Genomic DNA, 16,304 nt, shown 5'->3' on the forward strand with positions numbered 1-16,304 from the left:
AATTTAATTTTTGAAAATGGCTGAACCAGCTTTGCTGAAACAGAAAAAGACAGCTCAGACTGAGGCAGATACCCAGCATGGAACATTTCACCCTGAATGGCTGTAATTTGGCAAAGTTATAAGAAACTGAAAACAGGGTCTTATAAGGTAAAGAGGTCACTACAGCACAGAAAATTCAGATCTTTAAAAATTATCCCCAATATTTTGAAGAACACCTAGAAGTGGATAGAAAGTGACTGCAAAGACCATTAAGCAAAGTTGTTCTGTGTTCACAGCATCTTGCCACACTCAGGAGGGAAGCAACTGTATTGTGCACCAGCCAGGTAAACTTCAAATATAACCTAAACAGAACAAATACAGCATATCCTGGAGGTTGACCTATTTCAGGGTCCCTATTAAAGAATAAAATAGTAACAGACTTAGGAACACAGGACTGGAGGAACCGTCACCATCTGGGTCACTAAATCCTGTTCTCTGCCATAGCAGACACTCCAGTTAGAAGACAGAAATCAAGAGAGAGACAGAGAAAGCTGGAAAGAGTGAGCATGAAAGAATAAAGAAGGAAGGATAAAAGAAAGATGAAGTAAAGCTAAGAAGATCTAAAGACCCTAAAGGAAGAATGGTCCCATCTGCCAGACCCCCAAAGATGCAGGTTAGAGAGCAACGGATTAAAGGAAAAGGGCTCCCATCATGACAAACATCCCACAGCCTGCTATTGCACTTAGCAAGTGCATTTTTCCTCCATCTTCCCACCTCTCCTTCTAGCTAGCTGTAGGATGATCGAGTTCTATAAACCACAACAGCTTAGAATCTAGACAATTTAGTTTGAGGTATCCTTGTACAGAAGTGTTTTTATGGCATTTTTTCAGAAAGTTTTTCCTAGAATAAATTAATCTAAGAAAAATAAACAGAGAAATCAATAGTCTCAAAGAGCATTTAACAGTGAGCTTTGTTGATGGATAAATATAAACAAAGTTAGAATTCAAACTGCAGTTTCACTGGGAAATAGTCAAACTGGAAAGCATTCTCTTTTCCCTCACATAATTCCAATTCATCATCATCGTACCTAGATGCTAACTCTTTTACAACAGTGTTTCAACGGTTGTGTGCGTATGTAGGGGTGGGGTGGGGGGGGCGGAGGGGAGGTAAATACTGCAGAGAAACTACTGAAGTGAAAAGAAAAATGTAAAATCTGTTTTTTGTTTCAACTATTGTATAACAACATTGAGATTGGGCTGAGCTCATTTTAAAAATCAGAATTTCTATATGTGGGGAGTAATAATTCTCCAAGAGCACCTGACCACATTAGCTCTGTGCAATGCCTCCTTGAGTGAAACATGATCATCCACAGGTCCAGAAGAAGCACCTTTAAAATTTACTACCCACATGTTTCTGTCTACTGACTAAGGTGTCTAATCCTGCTCACGAGTAACTTTATGCTCAGGAGTAATCCTACTAACTTCAGTTGGATGGCTCCTGGGTGTAAAGTTACACGTGTATTTGCAGGATCCAGTCCTATGTGAAAAAAACAAAAGAAGATCATGTTTCTCAAAAAAGACCTATGCATTTTAATCACTGCACACGAGGAAAAGCCCATGTGAAATACTGAAAATAAAGTTTCAAATTAAAATTAGCACTTCCTGGCCTAGCAGCTGGCAGTACCTGCCACCTTGCTGTAAAATAATTGTGCCACTGTCCATAAAGTATTACAGTGAAAAACTAAACCAGTTCCTCTCTTGTTTTAATACCAGTTTAATTATTAAACTTCACTGTTGAATAGTTAGACACAAGGTGTATTGTTCACAGTGTACAGTTATTCTTCTGAGGTTAAATCAATATTAGAACAGGATGGAAACTGGCCAGTTGTAGAATGGGAAAAACCTGACCAGTTAATATTTTAAAGCAAAGTGGTCAATTTCACACAGTTTTTCATAGTGAGAAGTAGGTTTTTAATATATGCATTTTGTGACTCAGTAAAACACGCAGTTTTCTTTTTAGTGGCCTATTTAAAGGCTCAACATTAGCTCAATATTAATCAGTTCCCAAAATATTAACTAACTGGGTCCTTTATCTACCCAATTAAGTAAGAGAAAGCCAACTGCGCTCAATTTTTCTTAGGTATAGATGCAGACATAGAAAAATGTACATAGATATTGTGGGTCAAATTCACCATTAGTCTAAGCAGGCACTGCTCTAATGGCTTCAACAGAGTTGCACCCACTTTTGCTCGTGTTTAATTTGACTCAGGAGTAGCGGGCAAAAATAATTAACAATGGATCACTATTTATTTTCTTGAGTTTGGAATAATCAAGTAAGTTTTCTAACAGCGGACTGAATGAACAGCCTTAAAAGCATTGTAGGTCATCCCAAGCAATCCACAAATCAGTAGCAATGGGATTTTTCTTCTCCATTCACCATTGTACACTTTGAAGGCAAAAGCCCCAAGTTCTATAACTAGCAGGCCCAATCACTAATAAAATGCACATTTGTAGAGTTAACAAATTGACGTGTATGCAGCTTTGGAAGTCCACACTAAACAATACACCTATCTTTCAGGGTGCCCTCCCCTCCACTCAAATTTAATGGGGGGTGGGGGGGAAGAGACTCAATTTACAATGCTCAACTTTGTAAAATAAAATCATATTTCAAAACAAAGCAAAGGCACAAATCCTTAATGTCCTCATTATCAAGACTCTATATCAAGTTTCAATGTTGAAACTTCAGCCATTTTTGACACAGTCCTGTTCACACGCATGTTTAGAATATTTTGAGCAGGAATAATATTATGTAACTCAAAAAATGGCTGAAAAGATTTCTCACAAACTTTCCATTCATTTTTGCATGGCCCAAGAGGTGAATATTTCAGAAAGGTAAGAACATGTGAAAAAGAGTGTCACAACAAAGTGTTTTGCAGCCTTAGCCAAAAGTTTTCTTTCAGAAAATTTACTACGTTATATCCACTTGAGATGGAAAAACACCTCCAGTTTTTCTACTCTCTCCTTTCATCTAGCGAAATCATCCTATGTGTCTAGACAATGTTTCTGGCATTACACATTCTCTATTAGTTCACACCCCAGTAATTCTTGTATCTTCTAGGGGCTGTCTGTTCTTTTCATATGCCCTTAATAAGGACTTTACATCAAGGTCTGTGCCCCAGTTCACTTTGCCTGACCTTTTTGACTGTTTCATTGTCTTGCTTTCCTATATAATTTGTGTTGATAGGACGCAGCTGTGTCTCACGAAATAATAGCACAGAGTGGCTCTGGGATTTTTGTGGGGGAGAGGAGATGATTTTGGAGTTTTTTGAAGTGCAAAAATAGGTGCATATTCTTTAATGTCTTTCATAAAATTTATTTCACACCACTCATCCTGGCAGCCTTTCAAAATCCCCCTTCTCTCAAAGGCAGAAAACCTATGAGATTGCTGTTGTGCATCTTGTGGACTTGTCCATCGCCAGGTAATTTCTGGAAAGATGTGGTTGATTACACATGTGACGATTCCACTAAAAATGAGCATTTGTTTGTTCTATGTATTCAAAGAGAACAAATACAAATACTGATATGGAGATATAGTACTACTACTTTTAAACAACTCTGAGGCAATACTTCCATTTAAGATAACTGCAGAAAAGTCTCCTACTTTGACATGTTTATTAATATTGAGTAGGCAACACAAGTTTGATAGCTATGTTAGATTTGTTGATTATAATCTCTCTGCTTTCATACTTTTTGCATATTTTATTTTTACCTTTTTGCCACATCTGTCACCCACCAGTTAGGGCATACATTTTAAATGTCTGGCTCTAACTAGTATGTCTATAACTGTACTCTGACCACTGGTGTTCCAGTCAGTAGCCAGCTTCATTTTAATAATTAAAATGGAGAAATAAGATTCTAACCTCATAGATGACATCTTATTCTCTCACTGCAAAAGTATTAATAGATGCCATGGGTAGGATTTTATTTTCCATTACAGTCATGGGAGTACATACATGCTATATTCATGCACAGTTACTAACAGCAAAACTTGCAGGGATTTCAGAAAGTTGCAAGAGTTGACAAATTTCAATTAATAGATAAAAGATGAGCATCTCCAATGTACAGGAGCCTATGAAAAATAAACATGAAGTACACTGCTAAGGGAGAATACCTCAATACTCCATAGAAGCAGCACTAAAATGATAATTACTGCTAGAACACTTCCGAAAAATAGGCAAAAAAGGAAAATATTATATTTGCTCATTGCGAAGACATGCCCTTTTGAAGGTGTATCTGAAAACTGCCTCAAAGCTGATGAGTTTCTTCAACTGGAATTATCACTAAAGTCAAAGGGTAGTTTCCTGATTATTAATAGGAGAAAGTGAGTTGCTTACTGAGTGCCTGACCCTCCCCACACACACACACTTATGTCACTGTCAAAATTCCCACTGGCTTCAATGGCAACAGGATTGTATCTCTGACTGCACAAAATTTACATGCATCCACCTATGTCTGAACTGATAGCAAATTCTGAAATTATATTCCATTTAACCAAAAATCAGAGGCTTGACCTTAGGGTGGGACAGAGAATAAGTCTGATTTTAAACTGTTGAGTAATTCCATCAGATAGCAGTCCCTGGCAAATTAGATTCATGATAGTGTGATCAGCAGAGAGAAAGGCTTGGCTAACCATCACACCCCCACAAACCTACTCTGGCCAAGAATGGCAAGGTTCCAGGCAAACACTTCAGCATGACGACAAGGAGCAGTGCTGAAGAAGCTTTTTCACAGCAGTAGGTAGAGAATGGTTGGCAAGGATACCATGCCAAACAGGACATAACAGATCATTCTAAAGCTTTTGCGGTTTAGCTGAAAGCTTAATGCATTAGATCAACTATTAATATCCATAGAGACCCTCTTAACTAGTTTCTACATACACAGCTAAAAAAAAATTCATTTTACTAAAGGATTAGACGCTTGTTCCATTAAGTTCAGCACTCTCTAAGGCTTGGTCTACACTACAGAGTTAGGTCGATGTAAGGCACACAGCTTGGGCTGTCACCCCCAGGGCAGATGGGGGGCACCAGCTGTGAGCCCCACACAGCTGTCAGTGCTCCACAATACCCCACTTCAGTCAGTGCAAGTGCTCCAGGTGAGGATGTCCACCACCAGCAGAAGGAGGGGTAGTGTGGACACCAACTGCCAATTGAATTACTGCTGTGGCTGTAAGGGCTTGTCTATACTTACGCGCTGGTTCGGCGGCAGGCAATCGAACTTCTGGGTTCGATTTATCGCGTCTTGTCTGGACGCGATAAATCGAACCCAGAAGTGCTCGCCGTCGACTCCGGTAATCCTGCTCGGCGAGAACAGTACGCGGAGTCGACGGGGGTGCCTGCCTGCCGCCTCTGGACCACGGTAAGTTCGAACTAAGGTACGTCGACTTCAGCTACGTTATTCACATAGCTGAAGTTGCGTACCTTAGTTCGAATTGGGGGGTTAGTGTAGACCAGGCCTAAGTTAACCTAAATTAAGTCAACCTAATTTTGATAAGCCCTTACACAGGACTATCCAATGGTTCGGGAGGGAAAAAAATATCATAGCATATTTGGTTAACTGCACATTGCCCAGTATAGTAGAGACAGGGATGTCTTTGTAGCCCTTGTAGCCCTTGTGACAACAGCATAATGCTCAATTACTAAACATTAGCCAACTATACCCACAAATATTAACGTTGATCAGAGTTATCTGAACCCTAACCTGATTTGGAATTTCTATGCTGCAAAGGTATTGAGACAATTTGGGATTTCGTTCTACTTCGTAACAAGTTTCACTATATCCAAATTCACTACAAGAAGATTTCACTCTGTAGCTTTAAATTAAGTATACAAAAGGTAAATTTACAAAATGATATGAATACAGTTAAGTGTGCAATTACGAATAATTGGATTTACTGGTGTAACTCCAACCATCCTTCTGAAAATATAAAGTTAGTTCAATTAGACATGCTCTGGAGAGTTAAAACTAGATTGTCATGATAATACAAATACTACTAAGATCTTAATATTTGATTCCAACTGAAAAAGAAAATAAATGGGCAGTATCTTAATGTTTTTCATACTAACTGTAAAAGTCAACTAGGTAAAAACAATACCAGATATGTGGCTAATCTGACAACCTGAGACCCACAAGAAAAAAAACAAACAAACAAGAAAATATATCAGCACACTCAAAGAGCATAAAGTCCAGTTTGAGGAGCAATTCCTGTAACACAAGGTACATCCACTTGATCATTCCACTGGTAACCACATTAGAATAGATTTTGTTTATCACAAATGTGTATTATTAAAAGATAGTCAAAAATTATTTTTGTTTAGTAGGACAAGTAACTAATGATAATTGTGCAAAAAACACCTTCAACAGGTAACTCCATGCTCACACTCTTCTCTGAAACAAATTTAAAGCATGGTGTTTATGAACCAACAAAAAGATCTAAAACATTCAAAGTCAAAAAGGGTAATTAAACAAAACAAAATACAAAATAAGTATATTAAAACGGCCATACTATGTCAGACCAAAGGTCCATCTAGCCCAGTACCCTGTCTTTCGACAGTGGCCAATGCCAGGTGACCCAGAAGGAATGAACAGAACAGGTACTCATCAAGTGATCCATCCCCCGTTGCACATTCCCAGCTTATGGCAAATAGAGGCTAAGGACACCATCGCTGCACATCCTGGCTAATAGCCATTGATGGACCTATTCTCTTATCTAGTTCTTTTTTTAACCCTGGTATAGTCTCGGCCTTCACAACATCCTCTGGCAAGGAGTTCCACAGGTTGACTGTGCGTTGTGTGGAAAAAAATACTCCCTTTTGTTTGTTTTAAATCTGCTGCCTATTAATTTCATTTGGTGACCCCTAGTTATTGTGTTATGAGAAGGAGTAAATAACACGTCCTTATTTAATTTCTCCACACCAGTCATGATTTTACAGACCTCTATCATATGCCCCTTTAGTCGTCTCTTTTCCAAGCTGAAAAGTCCCAGTTTTATTAATCTCTCCTCATATGGAAGCTGTTCCATGCTCCTAATCATTTTTGTTGCCCTTTTCTGAACCTTTTCCAATTCCAATATATCTTTTTTGAGATGGGGTGACCACATCTGCATGTAGTATTCAAGATGGGAGTGTATCATGGATTTATGTCGAATGATATTTTCTGTCTTATTATCTATCCCTTTCTTAACAATTCCCAATATTCTGTTAGCTTTTTTGACTGACACTGCACATTGAGTGGATGTTTTCAGAGAACTATCCACAATGACTCCAAGATCTCTTTCTTGAATGTTAACAGCTAATTTAGACCCCATCATTTTGTATGTATAGTTGGGATTATGTCTTCCAGTGTGCATTATCTTGCATTTATCAACATTGAATTTCATCTGCCATTTTGTTGCCCAGTCATCCAGTTTTGTGAGATCCTTTTGTAGCTCTTCACGGTCTGCTTTGGACTCAACTATCTTGAGTAGTTTTGTATCATCTGCAAATTTTGCCACTTCACAGTTTACCCCTTTTTCCAGATCATTTATGAATATATTGAATAGGACTGGTCCCAGTACAGACCCCTGGGGGGAACCACTATTTACCTCTCTCCATTCTGAAAACTGACCATTTATTCCTACCCTTTATTACCTATCTTTTAACCAGTTACCAATCCATGAGAGGACCTTCCCTCTTATCCTATGACAGCTTACTTTTCTTAAGAGCCTTTGATGAGTGACTTTGTGAAAGGCTTTCTGAAAATCTAAGTACACTATATCCATGGGATCCCACTTGTCCACATGCTTGTTGACACCCTCAAAGAATTCTAGTAGGTTGGTAAGGCATGATTTCCCTTTACAAAAACCATGTTGACTCTTTCCCAACAAATTATGTTCATCCATGTGTCTGATCATTCTGTTCTTTACTCTAGTTTCAACCAGTTTGCCCGGTACTGAAGTCAGGCATACTGGCCCCTCTAATTGCCAGGATCACCTCTGGAGCCCTTTTTAAAAAATTGGCATCACATTAGCTATCCTCCAGTCATGTGGTACAGAAGCTGATTTAAATGATAAGTTACAAACCACAGTTAGTAGTTCTGCAATTTCACATTTGAGTTCCTTCAGAACTCTTGGGTGAATACCATCTGGTCCTGGTGACTTATTACTGTTTAGTTTATCAATTTGTTCCAGAACGTCCTCTAATGGCACCTTAATATGCAACAGTTCCTCAGATTTGCCACCTAAAAAGAATGGCTCAGGCTTGGGAATTTCCCTCTCATTCTCAGCCATGACGACTTATGCAAATAAATCATTTAGTTTCTCCGCAATGGCCTTATCGTCCTAGAGTGCTCCTTTACCATCTCAATCGTCCAGTGGCCCACTGGTTGTTTAGCAGGCTTCCCACTTCTGATGTACTTAAAAAAAAATTGCTATTACTTTCTGAGTCTTTGGCTAGCTGTTCTTCAAATTCATTTTTGGCCTTCCTAATTATATTTTTACACTTTATTTGCCAGAGTTTATTTTCCTCACTAGGATTTAACTTCCACTTTTAAAAGGATACCTTTTTCGTCTCTCACTGCTTCTTTTACTTTGTTGTTTAGCCAGGGTGGCACTTTTTTGGTTCTCTAACTATGTTTTTTAATTTGGGGCATACATTTAAGTTGAGCTCTCTTATGGTGTCTTTAAATAGTTTCCATGCAGCTTGCAGGGATTTCACATTTGGCCCTGTGCCCTTTAATTTCTGTTTAACTAACTTCCTCATTTTTGTATAATTAAATTTAATTATATTATGGTCACTATTACCAAGCGGTTCAGCTATATTCACCTCTTGGACCAGATCCTACACTCCACTTAGGACTAAATCAAGAATTGCCTCTCATCTTGTGGGTTCCAGGACTAGCTGATCCAAGAAGCAGGCATTTAAGGTGTCAAGAAACTTTATCTCTGCATCCCGTCCTGAGGTGATATGAACCCAGTCAATATGGGGATAGTTGAAATCCCCCATTATTATTTGTATAGCCTCTCTAATTTCCCTGAGCATTTCATAGCCACTATCACCATCCTGGTCAGGTGGTCGGTAATATATCCCTACTGCTATATTCTTATTTTTAGAGCATGGAAGATTCATAGTGCCACTCCCCCACCAGCATGACCTGTTCTGTCCTTCTGATATATTTTGTACCCTGTTATTACTGTGTCCCATTGATTATCCTCATTCCACCAAGTTTCTGTGATGCCTATTATATCAATATCCTCATTTAATACAAGGCACTCTAGTTCTTACTATTTAGACTTCTAGCATTGGTATACAAGCACTTTAAAAACTTTGCACTTTTTAGCTGTCTGCCATTACATGAGGTAATTGAATGGGATTCTTTTTCATTTGACTGTTTCTCATCAGATCCTACCCATATTTTACCATCTTCCATCCTCTCCTCCTTACTAGGAATAGAGAATCTCCATTAATAGAACCTTCCCTAAGGGTTGTCTTTGTCCGAGCCACGTGCTCCTCCGAACCACAACTCAACACCCACACCATGTGTGGTGTTAAGAAAAATTCCCAATTTTTTTCTCACAAAAAGTCCACTCTCATATATATAAAGAACAATAGATAGAGTCTTAGCAAGCAAAATAAGAAAAAAAATAAATGTGAGAAATTCTGTAATGGCAGCAGCTACTGGTGTTAGCATGGAACTGCTGCACATGTTGCATGGACCGTCTATATGCTCCCCATTCATAAAAACTACGTGCACATAAATGCATCCCAAATTTCTACCTCCTCCATTTGAAACCATAACGAGGGGCCGTATTCCCAGCCAGTGCTTTTGTGCTTAGGCTCACTAACCTGCTGGTATACAATAAGCCATGTTGTATATTTAGTTCCTGCTTGCCATAAACAGTTTGAAAAATTTTAATTGCCATCTCATCCCCTACAGCTGAGCATAATAAGGGGACTGGCAAAGGAGCTCCCATCCCAGGAAGTTGGGGGGGAGGGGCTATGGAGTGCCTCACACAAACTCACAGATGAAGGCAGGAAGAGGTCTCTCCATCTTTTCCGAGCATCAGCAGACAGTTGGCACGTGGAGAAGTTGAGGGATCAAAGCAGATGAGAGAAGAAGTCGTGGCAGGTACACAGATATAAACAGAGGTAGAAGGTGGCAGCCATGGTAATAACAGCTGTTTTGCTGACACAGACAGATCAGGAAGCATGCGTGGAGGTTCCAATCTAACAGCTGTAAATGTTGCTGTCACAGAATACCCATGAAGTTAAACAGTGCAGAAACAATTGATGAATGCTGAACTAACAACATTAGCTCAATCTATTCCTTTCATTCCTAAATTCACCGTATACGCTTTCAAGATTCCTTTTAATCCTTGCTGCACTCTATTTTAGATTAAGTAACAAGGAGCAGACATGACAGCACTTAAAGGGCTTGATGGTTTCAAAGATTTTTATAAACTGTTATCTATGGAAATACAAATCAAGACAATAGAGCAGCTCCTACAAAGCATGCTACTGAAGGCATCTTATTTTGTGGTCTGTTCTAGAACAGCACTATATCATGAAAAGTTACTCTCCAGGAACTTGACAATAAAAACATTAGAAACTTCCACAATCTACCCACCATACTGAAACAGTTCAGTTACCATCAAACAGCAGTTAGAGTTTGGTCAACATCTTAAGGATCGAACACAATAGCCATACTAATTAAGTATTTAGAAGAAACCTGCTACAGCCCAAGAATTTTGAACAAAACTGATTCCTAGCTATGAAGAAACAAGAATAAAAGGCTGAAAAAGCAGAGGAAACTGGTCATTTTCTACTGTGGCTCTAAATTCCCCCTGCTCCCCTTTGACCAGCTTCTGGACCAACAGAATAACAGTCTAAAAAGGATAAAATTGTTGAATTTTCCAGTTAAAAGCCTGAATCCTTCAATTGGTTGTATTATGCTGGTGCTTTGTTAGTTTTTCTTACAATTTCTACACTGAGGGACACATTATTTTGTTTAATGGACTCACTGATTTAAAATCATTCCTGGTGTAACTCCAGTGAAGTACATGGAGTATCACCAAGGATTCATTTATCCCGTTGTTGTTCCTAGAGAAGTTTTATTATAACAGAGTTTGGAAAAACATTTTTCTCCCATAACAAAATAAATGCTATATTGGGCAACTGCTTGTACTACTACGGTTCTACAACAAACAACATATGTCAGGGCTATGGAACAAAAAGCATTTATTATTGACACCTGCTGAAGTTTACTTTCAGGTACTTTCAGCAAGGCAATATGTCTAGTGGTTAGGACAGGAGCTTGAAGACCTAGTGTGAAATACCGAGTTCAATGAAATCAATGGTAAAAACAATCAACTGACTTCAATGGAGCCACGATTTCACCCTTCATTTCTATTGCCCACATCTCCAATAAACCAATGTATGACCTTGAGCAAAACACTTAGTACCTCTATATCTGAATTCCTAATCTGTAAGACTGGGATATACTTACCTACCTTTATAAAGTGCTTTGAGATCCTTAGCTGACTAAGTACAATCATAGAATATCAGGGTTGGAAGGGACCTCAGGAGGTCACCTACTCCAACCCCCTGCTCAAAACAGGACCAATCCACAACTAAATCATCCCAGCCAGGGCTTTGTCAAGCCTGACCTTAAAACCTCAAGGTTCTAGTAGTACAAGGTATTACTACTACTAGAACCACAGCACATCTAATACAAGTAAAGAACACTACCTGTCATTCTCCATGTTTCAACACAAGAATCCTCAGAGGCACTCAAACATCTGGGTAGAGGCCTTCTTTATCCTACGCATTCAATGTGTGATAAACTGCACAAAAAAGAATCACTATCAGCATCAACCAACTAATCTATTTAAAAATAGAATTATGAATCTCATCTGCACTATACAGTTCCTTGCACAGACTCTCTCCTAGAGGAAGGAATGACTTGCCATATAAACCAGCATACAAAACAAAACATTTCAAGTTAAAAAGACACACACACGGTAATACAGTTAACATAACCTTTGCAGTAGTGTGAGTATATATTATTAGCGTCCACTACACTTTGCCCCATGGCATAAACATAGCTGTACACAGATGCTTCCCCTGTAATTAAAACAATTGATTGCAAACACTGCAAATATCTGACATATGAGTAGCGCGATGCTTTTTAATTTCATTCCCTGCTGGAATAACTCACTTTAGGTCAGGCGTCTGACAAACCCATGGTTCCCAAAATTACAGATGTCCCAACCAAGGGACTGGAAACCCATGATTCCCAATATACATTGTATACACAGATCTTGAAGAGCAAGATTTTTGTGTTTCTTAATATCCTGCTGCTCACCAGAATAGTGCAGGCAGATTGTAGAGATGCAGTGACATGCACATACCTGGTCATGTAAAGACCCACACACCAAAACTAAGTTGGCTGGTAGGCTAATTTTAGGTCTGCTAGTTATTAAAACAATATTAAGTCTAATTAAAAAGGGACTCTAATACCTTTTCCAATTTAGTTAGAAAATCTTTTCCCTGAACAGGATGAAGTAAGCCAATATTGCACTGAATCTGTATCTAAGTAGCCATTTGAGATGTATAACTCCTGTGTATCAAGATGAGACTGTGCAAGTATATTCCCAGAATCAAGTATTTTTAAATTACTGGCTAGCCCAAGTATGTCATTTAACAGGAGGGTCCAAGGATTCAAAGCAAATAAGGAGACCCCTAAAAGGTGGCAGATGCCCATTTTTTAAAACCTCCCACCTTGGCTTTTATTAAATCTAAGATAGAAATAAGCAAAATACTCGAGTAGTGATACTAAGTGTGTGTCCTACTTTGGTAGCACACACTGGGACATTTGGTGACTTGTCTGTTCCAACCCTCACCCAAAGAGACATTTGTTTGGAAGAACTCCTCCCACTTTCTTACAGTTATTTCAACTAATTGGTCATGAGTCTCCATATCTTGCTGCAGTGTTAGTTATGCATCTATAACATATGGCTAAATTATACCAGTGTAACTGATACAGCCCATACAAGAACAGTCCTCTGTACATACAAATACTTAACATTTAATTAGCAGGTAAGATCTGTAAGAAATTATATTGGATACATTTTCACCATTAAAAAATAATCAATCTTTAACTTATGATAAGTTAACCTAAGGTATTTCCATCACAAAGTCTACTTATTTTAGTCCACTAAAATCCAGTGGACTCTCACCCGGGACAATTAGAAAGCTTTCCTGCGTAAATGCCATCAACTTCTGCAGAATTTTCATTTTAATAAATAGAAAACTGGTTTTAAAAAATAATAGTTTTGAAGATAACCTTCCAAATATGAACCTATTCTTCATCCACAGAATTTGGCAATTTCCTAGGACGCCACAGAATTCAGGATTTTTAAACAGCATTCACCATTTTACAGCAGCCAATCACCTGACATTTTGTTTTCTGTATCCCTGCTCTTCTGGGACAGTTTTGCAGCTACCAAAAAGGGAGTACTGGATTACAGTGTGAGCTCCCTGCATTGTTCTACGGACCCATGTAACAAGGAGTCAGGGAACCAGATCTGGAGGGCAGCTTGCAGCCAGAGAATGAGGGGAAACTAGAAGCATAGGTGGTAAGCTGGGCTGCCTGGAGACTAGAGCAGCAAGGACCAGGGAAAGGGGTTACTGAAACTAAAAATTCCTACTTTCATGGTAAACATGGGGGGGGAAATGCAGTTCTGTGCCAGTGAGTCGACTTAGGCAGCCTACAGAAAAAAAAATCCCTTAATGAAAATAATTGTTGGTGAATTTTACATCTATTAGTATTTTCAAATATGAGCCAGAGGTTTTTTGGGAGGGCTGGGTTAGGAATGAAGGATATTTCATGGCAGGAGAATAAACTGACATTGAGGGGGAATTCAGTTCAAGCGTTGTACAGAGTACATGGGGCCCTGATTACATTATATGGGCATAAAGCAAAGAATGTGATATTGTATTTGAGTTTGAAAGTGGCCGCATCATTTCTTGGGCAATTATATCCTTCTAGCTGCATATTTATTATTGTTCTTATTGTACAATAGCTGTACACAAAATTTTAGAACAGTGTGTGCCAAAGAAAGCATTTCCAATATACCATCTCTGTCTTCTCTGTCTGCTCCCACTGAACAGAAAAAAGAAACCTTGCACTCAAATGCATTAGGTCTGACACAAGAGCACACAGCTGGCAGAAGAATGCTAATTGCAGCACAAGAAGTTTTCTTATGAGACATTAACCTTTTGTTGTGGTAGATAAACCAGAGCATGTCTTACAAGAATGTAGAAAGTTTATAAATTATCTATGATTATTGTGCATAATAATATGCTCTGCTCAAGGTTTCTTCATTTTCTGCTCCACAGACCGCTACTATAGTTCTATTCAGATAAGAATTTCATATGGTATGGTTGTGCTGCCTAACAACATTCTACTTACATAAAAGTGCTGTTCTCCCACACAGAATGGTGTCTTTATATTAAAATCTGCTAAACTGTTTTTCAAGTTCAAAATCCTAGTTATACATGTTCTTGTACCTTTATAACAGATAATACACTTATTCTCCAAATAATTAATTTTGTTTTCAGAAAATGATTATCACTACTTTATAGTTATTTCTAGAGCATATAAGAAACACTTGAACAGTTTATACAATTCAGGAGTTAATATTTCTTTAAGCACGCAGAACTCCATGAATGCAGAATCAAAAAAGTTCCAAGGAATCAGAAGCTTATCATAACTTCCCCCTCAATTAAAAACAAGGTTGGAATACAATATGGTTAAAGATCACCTGCAACTTTAACTCCCTGAGGGAAACATCAATCTTCAGCAGTAACGAACCTCAGGCAAGTCCCCAACAACATTCACTAGCCACAATAGGAAGGGAAGCATTTCACAGGTAGAGATAAATGAAGCTCTCCTTATGTACTCAAACCCTTCACTTTCCAAGCTATGAAAAACCCAACCAAAGAAAGCAAACATGTTTGCCTCTCCCAGCTCTGACACTGTATCCACAGTACAAAAGAGGCGGCCCTGGATCTTACAGATCTTATATCAGTGAAAAATATTAACCTCTGAAACCAGGTAGAGACAGTCTAGATTAATCCGTTGGCTTTCTACCCAGAACAGTTTCACTATTAATAATATGATCGTGGAATTCCTACTAAAACTCCAGTCTTCACCCTCTACTTGAGCATCTTAATAACAAAAGCAAAATTTGAAATCCCAAAAGAAATAAAATATTTACATACTAACAGAAGATTCTTCTAAGTAAGCCCATTTTAAAATTGGTCGGTATTATGCTACAAACCCAGGCTTATGCCCATACAAAGCAAAATGTGGTAAATCATTTCAACATGTGTACATTGCCCCAAAAAATGGCGTTATAGCAAAATCTACAATTAAGTAATGATTACACTGTTTACCAGTTATTTCTCAGATTAGAACAAAAAGCAAGGACTACACACTCAATCATGAAGGGAAAAACAATTTGCACTAACCAGGTGCAAATATAATTAACTCTTGAAAATGGCACACAAAGGTTGCCATTATGAGTGTTCTGTCCCTGTTAATCGTTCTCTTCACACATTCCCTAGTGGCAATCAGCTAAGTGAATAAAACAGTAATTACATTAGAGAATCTCTGCCCAAAGAAACGCCAAACTTCCACTTACCTTTTACTGTAGATTCCAGAATTCCACAACGTTTCCCAACTCTTCCTGAGAAAACAAATATTTGATGGTATATTGAGACCCAGTAATCCAATCTATCACTTAAGAAAAACCTGTTCTCTCTCTAGATTTGAGTACCAGCACAATTACCATACGTTTTTCTCTCTGACTATATGTGTGTGTATAGTGTGTGCATGAAGAGGGTATCTCCATAGAGATCTGTATGGTGCAGACCTCCTTCCCACTCTGTATCGCTCTTTCTGTAGGAGAGTGTCAGTGTGTATGAGTATAACAGAGAGGTTACATAACCAGTAGATACAGAAACGTCTCTATCATTAGGCTTGTGGACTTGTCCTGCCAAATTCTATGCTTTTCTCGCAACTATTGCTGCGTGTCTGAGTAGCAGGCTTCCTGATCTAGATCCCTGTCTCTTTTGGGGGCTGTGATGTCAGTAAGAGAGAGCTCCAGAGGAGAAAAGTGCCTGTAAGGAGGAAGGTCTCCGAGTGCCATGGGGAGGGGGGTCTATGCAGGGCAGGGAACAGGTCTATGCGGGGCAAGGGAAGGGGTCCCCGAGTGCCAGGGGAACAGAT

The 16,304-nt window shown here is 38.7% G+C and overlaps 1 protein-coding gene across 1 annotated transcript in view; it reads right to left on the minus strand.

Annotated features, from left to right (window-relative positions):
- The window catches only part of FAM126B (family with sequence similarity 126 member B), a 94,646-nt gene extending 78,840 nt beyond the window's left edge, over positions 1 to 15,806 (minus strand). Inside the window, exon 1 of the mRNA XM_026647672.1 lies at positions 15,718 to 15,806. The gene's annotated coding sequence lies outside the window, so the exon portion shown is untranslated. The remainder of the gene's footprint in view (positions 1 to 15,717) is intronic.
- Between the last annotated feature and the right edge of the window lie 498 nt (positions 15,807 to 16,304).

Source organism: Terrapene carolina, unplaced genomic scaffold (assembly GCF_002925995.2).
Source record: "Terrapene carolina triunguis isolate 2854851 unplaced genomic scaffold, T_m_triunguis-2.0 Scaffold62, whole genome shotgun sequence".
NCBI lineage: Eukaryota > Metazoa > Chordata > Testudines > Emydidae > Terrapene > Terrapene triunguis.